At 43.7% G+C, this 11,541-nt stretch overlaps 1 long non-coding RNA gene across 1 annotated transcript in view; it reads left to right on the top strand.

Moving 5' to 3' along the window:
* LOC146358399 (uncharacterized) overlaps window positions 1-11,541 on the top strand; it is a 111,504-nt gene that overhangs the window by 7,106 nt on the left and 92,857 nt on the right. The window lies entirely within an intron of this gene.

Here is an 11,541-nt window from a genome sequence, read left to right as displayed (position 1 = left end):
TTTAATTACTTACTTGCTTACAATATTTGTATACCGCTCTATATCTACAACAGATTTTGGAATGGTGAACACAAGAGATAAAACAGTAAAAGAATAAAAAGCCTAAAACTTCAGATTAAAATTACGCTATTTTAAAAAACAGGATACCAATACAAACCGTGACTGGTCAATTAAGGAATGCCTCCTGGAACAGTGCTGTTTTCAGGAGGCACTGGAAACAGCACAGTGTTGGTGTGTTCCCTGTTCCAGGGGCAGGGAATTCCAAAGAAAGGGGGCCACCACACTGAAGGCTGTTTTCCTGGTGGACTCCAATCTGGCCATAGGTCCATGTGGAACCACCAGGAACATGCCCTCCGATGACCTCATGACCAGGCAAGTTGGTAAGGGAGAAGGCGTTCTCTCAGGTATCCTGGTCCCGAGTTGTTTAGGGCTTTGTACACTAGTACTAAAACCTTAAACCTGGCCTAGTAGCGAATAGGCAGCCAGTGCAGTTCCCTCAGCAAAGGAGTTACATGCTGAAAAGGGGCAGCTCCCGACAAGAGCTGAGCTGCTGCGTTCTGCACTAGCTCCAGCTTCTGGACCAGCCTTAAGGGCAGCCCCACGTAGAGTGCATTGCAGTAATCCAGTCTTGAGGTTACTAGCACCTGTACCACTGTGGCCAAGCTATCCCTGTCCAGAAGAGGCCATAGTTGGCAAACCAGCCAAAGTTGGTAAAAGGCACTCCAAGCTGTCATGGCCACTTGGGATTCCAGACACAGTGAGGGATCGAGGGGTACCCCCAAACTATGAACCTGATCTTTCAGAGGGAGTGCAACCTCATCCAGAACAGGCAATGAGCCTATCTCCTGGACTTGGGAACCACTCCCAAAGGCTTCTGTCTGGCCAGGATCCAATTTCAGTGTATTGGCCCTCATCCAACCCATTAATGAGTTCAGGCACTGGTCCAGGATTTGTACAGCCTCTCCTGATTCAGATGTCACAGGGAGATAGAGCTGTGTGTCATCAGCATATTGATGGCACTTGGCTCCAAATCCCCTAATGACCATTCCCAGAGGCTTCATATAGATGTTAAATAACATTGGAGACAAGATGGTACCCTGCGGCACCCCATAGCTCAATTGCCAAGGGGCTTAGGAATAGTCACCCAATGTTACTTTCTAAAATCAGCCCCACAGGTAGGACCAGAACCACTGTAACAGTGCCTCTGATACCTGCGGATGCGGCAGTGGAGGCAGATGCAGCGGTGGCGGCGGCGGCTCCGGCTTGTCTTCTGGCCGCTGCTGGGCTGCTGCAGCTGCAAATGGCGGCCATCGTAGCGGCCGCCATTTGCGTGCCTGCATTAGGCTGTGATAGGCTACGTAAATACTTACGTAGCCTATCATGGCAAAGAGCAGGGGCGCAAATGGCGGCTGCTACACCATTTGTGCCCCTGTTCTTTGCCGTAATAGGCTACGTAAGTATTTACGTAGCCTATCATGGCAAAAGGCAGGCGCACAAATGGCGTAGCAGCCGCCATTTGCGTCCTTGCCTTTTGCCATGATAGGTTACATAAATACTTACGTAGCCTATCACGGCTTGGCAGGGACGCAAATGGTGGCCGGCATAGCGGCCGCCATTTGCAGCCACAGCAGCCCGGCAACGGCCTGAAGTCAGGCTGTTGGGCGGCCCCGGCTGGCAGCTCTGCAGAGTCGTCGCAGAGCGGAGCTGGCTGGGGAGGATTCCGGAAGGAGGGACGGATCGCCTCCCCCTGCTGCAGACCCCCGCGGATAAGGGGTTTTTGTACACCCCTACATGAAGTACCAAGGTGGAGCTCCAGAGACAGGCTCAGCATGGAAGTTGAAGCCACCCAGAACTACCGTCCTGGGTTCCTCCAAAACCACACCTGAGACCACCTCTGCCAGCTCAGTCAGGGAGGCTGTTGGGCAGTAGGGTAGGCAGTACACCAGCAGCATCCCCAATCTGTCTCTATGGCCCAACACCAGGTGCAACCCCTCAAGGCCTGCCTCAAAGTGGAGTGGTTTCCTGGTGAGAGAGATGGAGGTTCTATGAACCACAGCAACTCCCCATTGCCCCCACCATAGCTATCACAATGCTGATAATTTGATGTAGAAGATGGATTTATAATATTGACATCTGACTAATAACTAATAACCAATAGCATAAGGTAAACATTAAAGTAAATTAGATAAAAATTCAATACTGATCTAAAATCAGTATATTTTGTGAGATGAAATTTGAAAATTAATTGTATACTTTTAAAATGATATTTAAAAACACTTTCCAGAGGGGTAACTGTGTTATTCACAAAAACAGCAGAGTCTTGTGGTACCTTAAAAACTAACACATGTATTTATTATGGCATAAGCGTTCGTGGACACCGTCCAGTTCATCAGATGCATGAAGTCACTTGAAGCTGCAAAACACTTGTGATTCTGAAATGTAGCGTCTAATGAATGAACAGTCTATGCGAGTGGCTTTTGGAACTTAAATTTGTTACTATCATATGCCCTAGGTTATTGTGCTGACCACTTAGGATAGGAATTGTTTGGTTTGGCATTTCCTTGCTTTTGGGCTTTTAAACTGGCATGCCTTTGATTCCTCAATTCTGTTTTTTGCGACTGAAATCTCAAAAGTCAACAAAAACATGCTCTCTGGCCTTAGCTCTGTAATGGCTGCTGCCACCATATAACGTATACTCTTATCCTTGAGCTGGAGATAAGCAAAATGGCAAGCAGTTTACAGGCTTTTATCTCAGCTTTTCATTGAATCTGATGTCGGAATGTGTTAACAGGACTTGGTGGAACTTCCATCTTGTTGAGCTGTTTACGGCCCTCTATTTCTCAAGTACTGGCATGGTATAACAGCGTACATTTTAATCCAATATCATACTCAAATAAATAATATAAATCAGACACTGGCTTTTTCTTCTTTGCTCACTTTGCTATGAAGAGATTCAGCAACCCAGAAAGTTTATCATGTTTTTAAAAGCATGTATCCCGCCCTCCCTCTAAACCAAAGTAGTTGACATTGCGCTTTGTGCATGGTTAGGCAGTTCTGAAAATAACAGGATATATTGGAGCATCTCGGGTGCTGTCATTTCTGCTGGCGAACTTGAAACAAATTATAAATACTAATTAAGTCTTACAACACCCTGTTTGCCCTGTAGATTTTATTTTCTTCCATCCCAGCACTGAAACTCAACTTGTTCTACAGGTTTATGATACAACTCCATCAGGCTCAGCAGCTTCCCAATGATCATCACCTTGACGTTTGAGTTGAAAATTACAAGCACAGATTTATCACAGTTACCATCAATCCCATATATCACTGAACCTTTGCATTTTTGGCTTGTTTTTATTTCTCTATAATGCAAGCAAAGGAGAAAGAAGGCATATTTGTATTATTATTATTATTATTATTATTTTAAAACATTCAATTAATTGTATTGAAAAATAGACTGACCTTCTTGAGCTCCTTACAAATTCTAAAGTGAACATGGCTTCCCACAGAATCCATCTCTGTTGATAAACCAACAATTGTATGGTGGCCAGCAATACATTAGCTCCTTTTGACAAAAGGACTAAACATAGTTGGTGTTATATAAATGCATGTGTGTGTGTGCATTTTCAGTATATGAAAACATACTTCAAATTCTTCAACATACTTCTATGTTAGAGGGAATGCTATCTTTAAATATAGACAAATCAGCTACTCTTAATGTTTTCCTAACAGTTTTCACAGCAATATTCATAGTGTTGAATCCAGCGCTGGCCATCTGCCAGTGGAACGGAAAGCATTGGCAGAATGGGTTTCACCTTCGCACTGCAGCCTCCTGCTTGCCCCTCAAATCTGCCCCAGAGGGTTGGGAGAGCAGATGTGGGGGCTTCAGAGGGGAGGAAAGTAAGAGGAAATCTGCTAGCACAAAGGCTGTATTTAACCCATAATACATAAGCAATCTAGCAACACAATAGACAAAAGAAAAATCCACACTAACGTATTTCCAGACTAAGGAGTTCTAGAGGTAACTGACAGAAGGCACTGTGCAGTTATTGGGCTCCTTCACACAGCGCTTTTATCCTGTGATTGAGATTGCCCCTTCACAGAGGTTTGCAGGCTCTTTACATGACACCGTGACTCTGCCATGACCCTCCAGGGCATCTCCTGCACTAAATACCCTTTGTTCCATTTTTAAATAGATCACAGATCATGAGCTATCAAATTACCTTTGTGCTCAGCTTCAGTTTCCTCTGTGAAAAGAGTTAAAGCAGCAAGAAGAGGCGCGAGATCAATGAAAGATAATGGAATATTCAGATACAGGGAGAAAGAGGGGGAAGGGGAGTCGGGAAAGGAAGTGCATGTAAAGGGAGTCAGTTATGATCCTGCATTTAAATCAGAAGCAGAAAGCCCCATGTGAAATGCAGGATTTAGGCTGACCTTCTTGAGTCTTGCCCATTGCATCTGTTCTTTCTTAATGGATTTTCTGCAGTAAGAACAAAGATGGAAGAAGCAGTGGGAAAAACGCTGGAGGGTTACAAGTGGATGACAGTGACATCTGGGCCCACTGTGAAATTCCATGAATGAGGCAGGACGATTGCACATTAAAAGCCTTGTCTGAAAACACCATTGGTTTGCCATGGGTGCTTGTTAGTCTTGCTCATCAATAAGAAAAGGTATTTCCGATATGGTGGTTAATGTCAAAAGGTATAGAGTTGGATCCAGACTAAGGCTGCACTCCTGTGCACACTTATCTGGGACTAAGCCCTATTGAATGAAATGGGACTTACTTCTGAGTAAATAGTGCATACAGTTGCACTGTATGTTAGTTGAACTTAGGTCACTGAAATCGACAAGACAAGTTCGTCATTATTTAACTTAAGTCCCATTGATTCCATGGGAACTAAGTTCAACCAACTTAGTTCCGATCCAATCCACGATCTGATTAATTGAAACTTGACTGTTTTTTAAAATATATTATGAATATGCAGTCTTAAAACAGCAATCAGTTTCTCACACTTACTCTTGTTTCAAGAGTCCTTTGGCAGAGGCTACAATCCTATACTCACCTGGGAGTAAGTCCCATTGAGCTAAATTGGACTCAGTGCTGAGTAGACATGTATAAGACTGAACTCTAAGGACTGGCTCAGCTTCATATACAACTGGGGGTGACATACAACTGATTACTTGCCATTCATGTATAGGACAATACGCAATATCGGCCTCCTTCCTGTCTCTATTGATTATTGCTGCAACCATATTTTTGTGTCCAGTTTTTTTCACATCAACATCCTGATTATGTTTTATTCTCCAGCTCCTATTTGTTTGAAAGGTGATTTCTTGGGAGTGGGGGGAACACTGAGCTTGCATCTGCACTCACAAATAACAGAAGGAGAAGACGTGCATGCTCATTTCACATTTTTGCCCATGTTTCTACTTGGTGACTTGGTCATAATTTCTCATTAATTCTAATGAGAAATGGGAAGAATTAAATCAGGGGTGAGCAACTTGTGGCCCTCCAGATGTTTTGGCTCACAACTCCCATCATCTCTCACCATTGGGTATGCTGGCTAGTGCTGGCAGAATTGTAGGCCAAAATATCTGGAGGACCACAAGTTGCTCATCCCTGAATTAAATTAATAACATCACCTTTTACTTTTTCAGAAACACTTGTAGAATTGGTTTATCTGCTTCTTTGAGTGATGCAATTCATCCTTCTGATTCATCACAATAAAAGTAAAGCTGAAACAAAAATTATGCATTGTTTTAAAATCTGCCAAAGTTTAATTTTTTTTTTTAAGATTTGTATGTAAAAATTTGGCCACAAAATTATGGAATCAAAATTCAGCTGTTTTTATTAGTAAATGAATAAATGCAACATTATAGTACATTATTTTGCAGTGCATATGTCACATATGTCAAATACTGATTGCTACTGCATCAGATACTGACTACTGTGGGGGAATTAACATCTATCCCCTTGTCATGGTCAGATCATTTCCTACTGGGGTTTAGACTCTCAGCAGCCTTCCCCCCCCCCAAGGGTGGGGGACCTATTAAAATGGACTGCCCCTGGGCTAATGGATTTCAGAGGGCTCTGGGTGATTTTCCTGCTGGTAGTGCTGTTGCTCCTGTAGAAGCCCAGGTTGCTCTGTGGAATGCAGAGATGATTCAGGTGGTTGTCATGATCATGCTAAAGTGCTCTCTCCCTCTAAGCAGAGCCCAGCCAACTTCTTGGTATACACCCGAGCTGAGAGCAATGAAGCAAGAGGGGAGATTGCTAGAATGCAGGTGGTGGAAAACTCGTGCTGAGTCTGACGAAGCACAGGTTAGAGCTCATTAACAAGCCTATTCTGTGGCAGTGAGGATGGCAGAGATTTCTTTTCCGCTACAGTTGCTTCTTCTCACTGTCGTCCAGTGGAGCTTTTCCAAGTGATTCATGGCCTGCTACACTCTGGGCCAGGAAGAGAAACTGGAGCCCTCAGTGGCACACTGTGATGAGTTTGCATGGCTCTTTGAAGACAAAGTCGTTCAGATTTGTCACAAATTGGACACCCACGATTAATGCAGTTTCAGTAGAGGCATCCAGAGCACCATCTGGTCCAGTTTTATTGAATGTGTTTCAGTTATTGAGGCCTGAGAATGTGGACAAGGTGCTTGGCCAAGTCCAGTTGACCATCTGTGTGTTCGACCCTTACCCTTTATGGTTTATCATGTCCAATAAGGAGGGGATATCCGGCTGGGTCCAGGAGGTTGTAAATTCCTCCTTGAGAGAGGGAGTGGTGCTGGCCTTCTAAAAAGAGGCGATATTTAGGCCATTCCTGAAAAAGCCTAACTTGGACCTGGAGGACGTTAACAATTGTAGGCCAGTGGCTAATATTCCCTTCGTGGGCAAGGTGCTTGAGCAGGTGGTTGCAGGACAACTCCAGGCATTCTTGAATGAAATTGATTATGTAGATCCATTTTTAATTGGGCTTCAAGCCTGGTTATGGAATGGAAACTGCCTTGGTTGCTTTGTGGTCTCCTCTCTTTGCTGGAAGAGGGACAGGGGAAGTGCGACTCTGTTGATTCTCTTGGACCTCTCAGTGGCTTTTGATACCTTCGACCATGGTATCCTTCTGGAAAGATTGACTGTATTGGGAGTTGGAGGCACTGTGCTGCAGTGGTTCGGCTCCTACATGGATGGCCGATTCCAGAAGGTGGTGCTGGGGGATTATTGCTCTGTGCCTTGGCAGCTATGCTATGGTGTTCCACAGGGCTCTGTCACCCATGCTGTTCAACATCTTCATGAAACCACTGGGAGAGGTTATCCAGAGGTGTGGGGTGAGGTATCATCAGTACCCAGCTTTACCTCTGTTTTTCATCAAATCCAGGTGAGACAGTGGCTGTTCTGAATGAGTGCCTCGGCATGGTAATGGACTGGATGGGGGCCAATAAACTGAGATTCAATCCAGACAAGACAGAAGTACTGTTAGTGGGTGGTTTGTCTGCCCAGCTGTTTTATTTATTTATTTAAAACATTTATATCCTGCCCTATATCATTAGGATCTCAGGGCGGTGTACAGATAAAAGCAGTTTAGACATTTGGTGATGTTCAATTGTTCTGGAGAGGGTTGCATTTCCCCTAAAGGATCAGGTTTGTAGTGTGGGGGTGCTCTTGGACCCAGAACTGTTACTTGAGGCACAAGTGGACTCAGTGGCATGGAGCACCTTTTATCAGCTTAGTGAATATACCAACTGTGTCCTTATCTGGACAGAGATAGCCTAGCTACAGTTATGTAAGCTCTGCTAACCTCTCATCTGGATTACTGCAATGTGTTATACATGGAGCTGCCTTTGAAAATGGTCCAGAAACTTCAGCTGATCCAAAACAAGGCAGCAAGATTGGTAACAGGGGCTGGCCGACATGATCATATCATGCCAGTACTTTACCAGCTGCACTGGCTGCCAGTCCATGTCTTGGCCTGATTCAAAGTGCTGGTATTAACATTCAAAGGCCTAAACAGCTTGGGCGCAGGTTATCTGAAGGATCATCTCCCATATGTACCTGCTTGGACGCTAAGATCATCTTCAGGGGTCCTTCCTCAGGAGCCCCTGCCAAAGGAAGTGAGGCAGGTGGCTACCAGGAAGAGGGCCTTATCTGCTGTGGCACTCTGGCTGTGGAATGAGCTCCCTAGAGAGGTTTGCCTGGCACCTACGTTGTACTCCTTCAGGCACCAGGTGAAGACCTTTTTTATTTTCACAGCATTGTAGTATTTTAGCATTACAGTCTTTTAATTTTGAGGTTTTAAATCTATTACTGTATTTTAAATCTCTGCATTGTTGCTAGGTTTTATTCTGGTTGTATTTTTATACTGTAGCGTTATATTGTAGTTTTATATTTTATATTGTGGTTTTAATTTTTGTGAACCACCCAGAGAGCTTCAGGTATTGGACAGTATAGAGCTGAAATACATACATACATACATACATACATACTTCTGCATGTCAGTTGGCAGATCTTGTCAACTACTGACTACTACTGTGGATTAGTTCTCAAGTATTATTCAATTCTTTCTCTTGTAAGATTTCCCCCTACCCACCAAGAACCTGCTACTATATCCCAGCTTTCAAGTTGTGAATTCTATTGCAAAACCTTTGGATGTCAGATGATCATGGTGATGTAACAGGCATGCATCCAGACAGCCTTCAGATAACACTTTACCATCAAATCTGCAGAGGATCATTTTAAGAAGTATTGTTTAGAGCACATTTGTTTCACTTTTAAATAAAAGTAGCTTGACCTGAAGTGCATGAGTCTCACTTTACACATTGCTTTCAGCTCAGCCCTAACCCATTCTTCAGTGGGAAATGCTTTTAGGTAAGCATGCTTGTGATCATAGTCTTTATTTGCAGGGAACTGGAAACATGAGTCATTCATACTTCTATAAGCCTTGCAAGTAAGGTGAAATGTGAACAGGTTTCTGATTAGGATCAAAGATTTTAGTGGTTGCTTGTGCAACTTCTCTACTTCTTACTATAATTACTTTTGTGTCATACATGAGTAGGTATATATATTTTACCTAGACTGCTTCTCCCATGTTTTCACCACAAATCTATGGTCAAGATATATTATTAGACCATGGGGCCTCGTGACATCTAACCACGCTCTAAAAGCCTTCATTGGCTGTAGGGTTCAACTACGTTCTCCATGGGGGGGGGGGAGTGTGGGAGAGATGTGGTTCACGTGATCTCATATTTAATTAAGTAATGTCTGATGGCATCTGCCACAACAATTAGCTTCATCATTATTTATTCTGGATTTTAATTTCTGAATGACATAAGAGTCCAGACACAGAGATTCCTCGCCATTTGCATAAAATCAGGTTTATATTTGGTCCTCCTTAAAATAGCTTGATTTCATTTTTCTCCCCACATACAACTGGATTTGGGTTTTTTTTAGCTGAGGCATAACCTGATCACATAATACTTTCTATGATATTTTCTGTCTGTCAGCATGTATTTCCATTGTTGTTCCATTCAGTGACCTAATTAATCAATTGGAACCACTTACCTGCGTGTAAGCCTCATTGAACTCAGTAGGACTTACTTCTGAGTAGACATATAGGACTGTGCTGTAAAAACTGTAAGTGGTTGACGTGTGTGTGTGTGTATATAGAGACAGACAGACAGACAGACAGGGCGGGGGAGGGAGAGAGAAAGGTACATAGGCAGGCGTAAAGCAGTACAATAGCAAAAAACATGGGGGCTCTGGATCCACTATGGATGCAGTCAGTCTTAAGTAAAAATATATAAGGAAGGTATGCTAACAACTGAGTAAATATATTTGGAAATTACTCTTTTGTTAGTCTATCCTTCATATATGTGTATGGTGTTATATCTATATCTATCTATATCTATCTACATACATATATATATATATATATATATATCTGTGTGTGTGTGTGTGTGTGTGTGTGTATATAAGAGGGAGAGTGAAAACATTTAAGCTTTTGAAATGTGATAGAGAAGAAAGTATGAACTGAGATGCCTGGAAAGGAAGTCTAATAACAAAATACTGAATAAGACTGGTGAGGGGCAAGGACTTATGTAAACTGTGATGAAGAGGCAAAATATACAGTGCATAGTTTAAAGAGGGAACTAGTTCAATGTGTGTCTGAAGTTCAACTGGGAAAGAAAAGAGCGAGAGAAAGGCCTAGATGAGTTGCGTAAAGCAAATGAAAGAAGAGAAAGGGGGTGGAGAATAGACATGCTGTTCTGAAAGACTTGCCCAAGACAAACACCTGGGGTAGTATCGAATGCTGTCCTTGTGCAGACAGCACAGGGACCCTGTTGAGAGTGCCTGTGTGGCCCCCACCGCAGCCATGATGGTTGCGTGTGGCCCCCACCGCAGCTTCCAGGGGGCGGGGTGAGGGAAGTGCCGCAATGAACATAAATGCTCATTTCCAGAAGGGAAGTGACCTGCCCTGCTCATTGCAGCACTCCCCCCTGGAAGTGCTACACTGCAGCTGCCAGTGGCAGGGGCTGTGCAGCACAATGGGCAGTGCCCCTGGACAATCCACACAAGGGCGGCATTGGATACTACCCTTGGTTCGCACATCACAGCATGAATTGCTGGGGCCTAGCAGAGCATATGAACTATTTCCATTTTAATTAACAACTCCAGAACAGCCCAGAAATGGGTCATTCCTGGGTTGTTAATTGGAAGCAGAAATGACTCATATGCGGCTCGCATCGTCTGCACGTCCCCGCAATTCCTAGGTTAAGCAACCCAGGAATTGCTATCTTGATGTGCAAACCAGCTTAGTTATCAGAGCCAAATCTATGAATTAAAACAAGAGAAGATAGATATCTGTGTATATTAGCAGACCAAATATCAGTATGTGACATAAAAAGTGGGTTAGATAGTTGGTCACAATGTCAGAAATGATCAGAGAGATAGGTGGCCTTCTCCTTTATTGTATTTCAAGGATGAAGGTAGGGGGACAAAATATGTATTTATGTATGTATGTATTTATTACAGTTCTATACCATCCCATAGCCAAAGCCCTCTGTAAAAAACACAGATTTCAATTAGCTTAATCCTCCAATGACACCGTGGGCGGGTTCGCACATCATACTAAGCCACCCTGAAAATAAGCCAGGATGGGGTGGTTGATGTCTTGTTAACTCAAAAGATGATCAGGTGCTTTGTGGTCTGCAATGGCTTGTCCCCCTCAGTCCTTCTTAGTCCCCTTGCCAGCTCCAGGCATGTATCCCAGGTGCCTTTGTGGCATTCCTTTGTCCCTATGTCAGCACCTTTCTGCAGTTGCTCCACCGGGTTTGCCAGTTCACAAGGGAAACCCCCTCCCCCTGCAGCAGATCACCAAATGTAATTAGTTTTCTGAGCCCTTATGAAAACGGTAACACATTCGCAACCTTTTAAAGCATGGGGGGGGGGGGATCCGCTGCATAGGCAAGCATACTGGTACCTCCCTCTTGTCAGTGTCCTTGGCAATTTCACTTCCTTTGCTAGCGGAAACCATTTTTAAAGGCTGCTTCAGGTTC

Source organism: Heloderma suspectum, chromosome 1 (genome assembly GCF_057233095.1).
Source record: "Heloderma suspectum isolate Gila_16-S chromosome 1, 16-S_ref, whole genome shotgun sequence".
Taxonomy (NCBI): domain Eukaryota; kingdom Metazoa; phylum Chordata; class Lepidosauria; order Squamata; family Helodermatidae; genus Heloderma; species Heloderma suspectum.
This window is presented reverse-complemented; position numbering and strand designations above follow the sequence as displayed.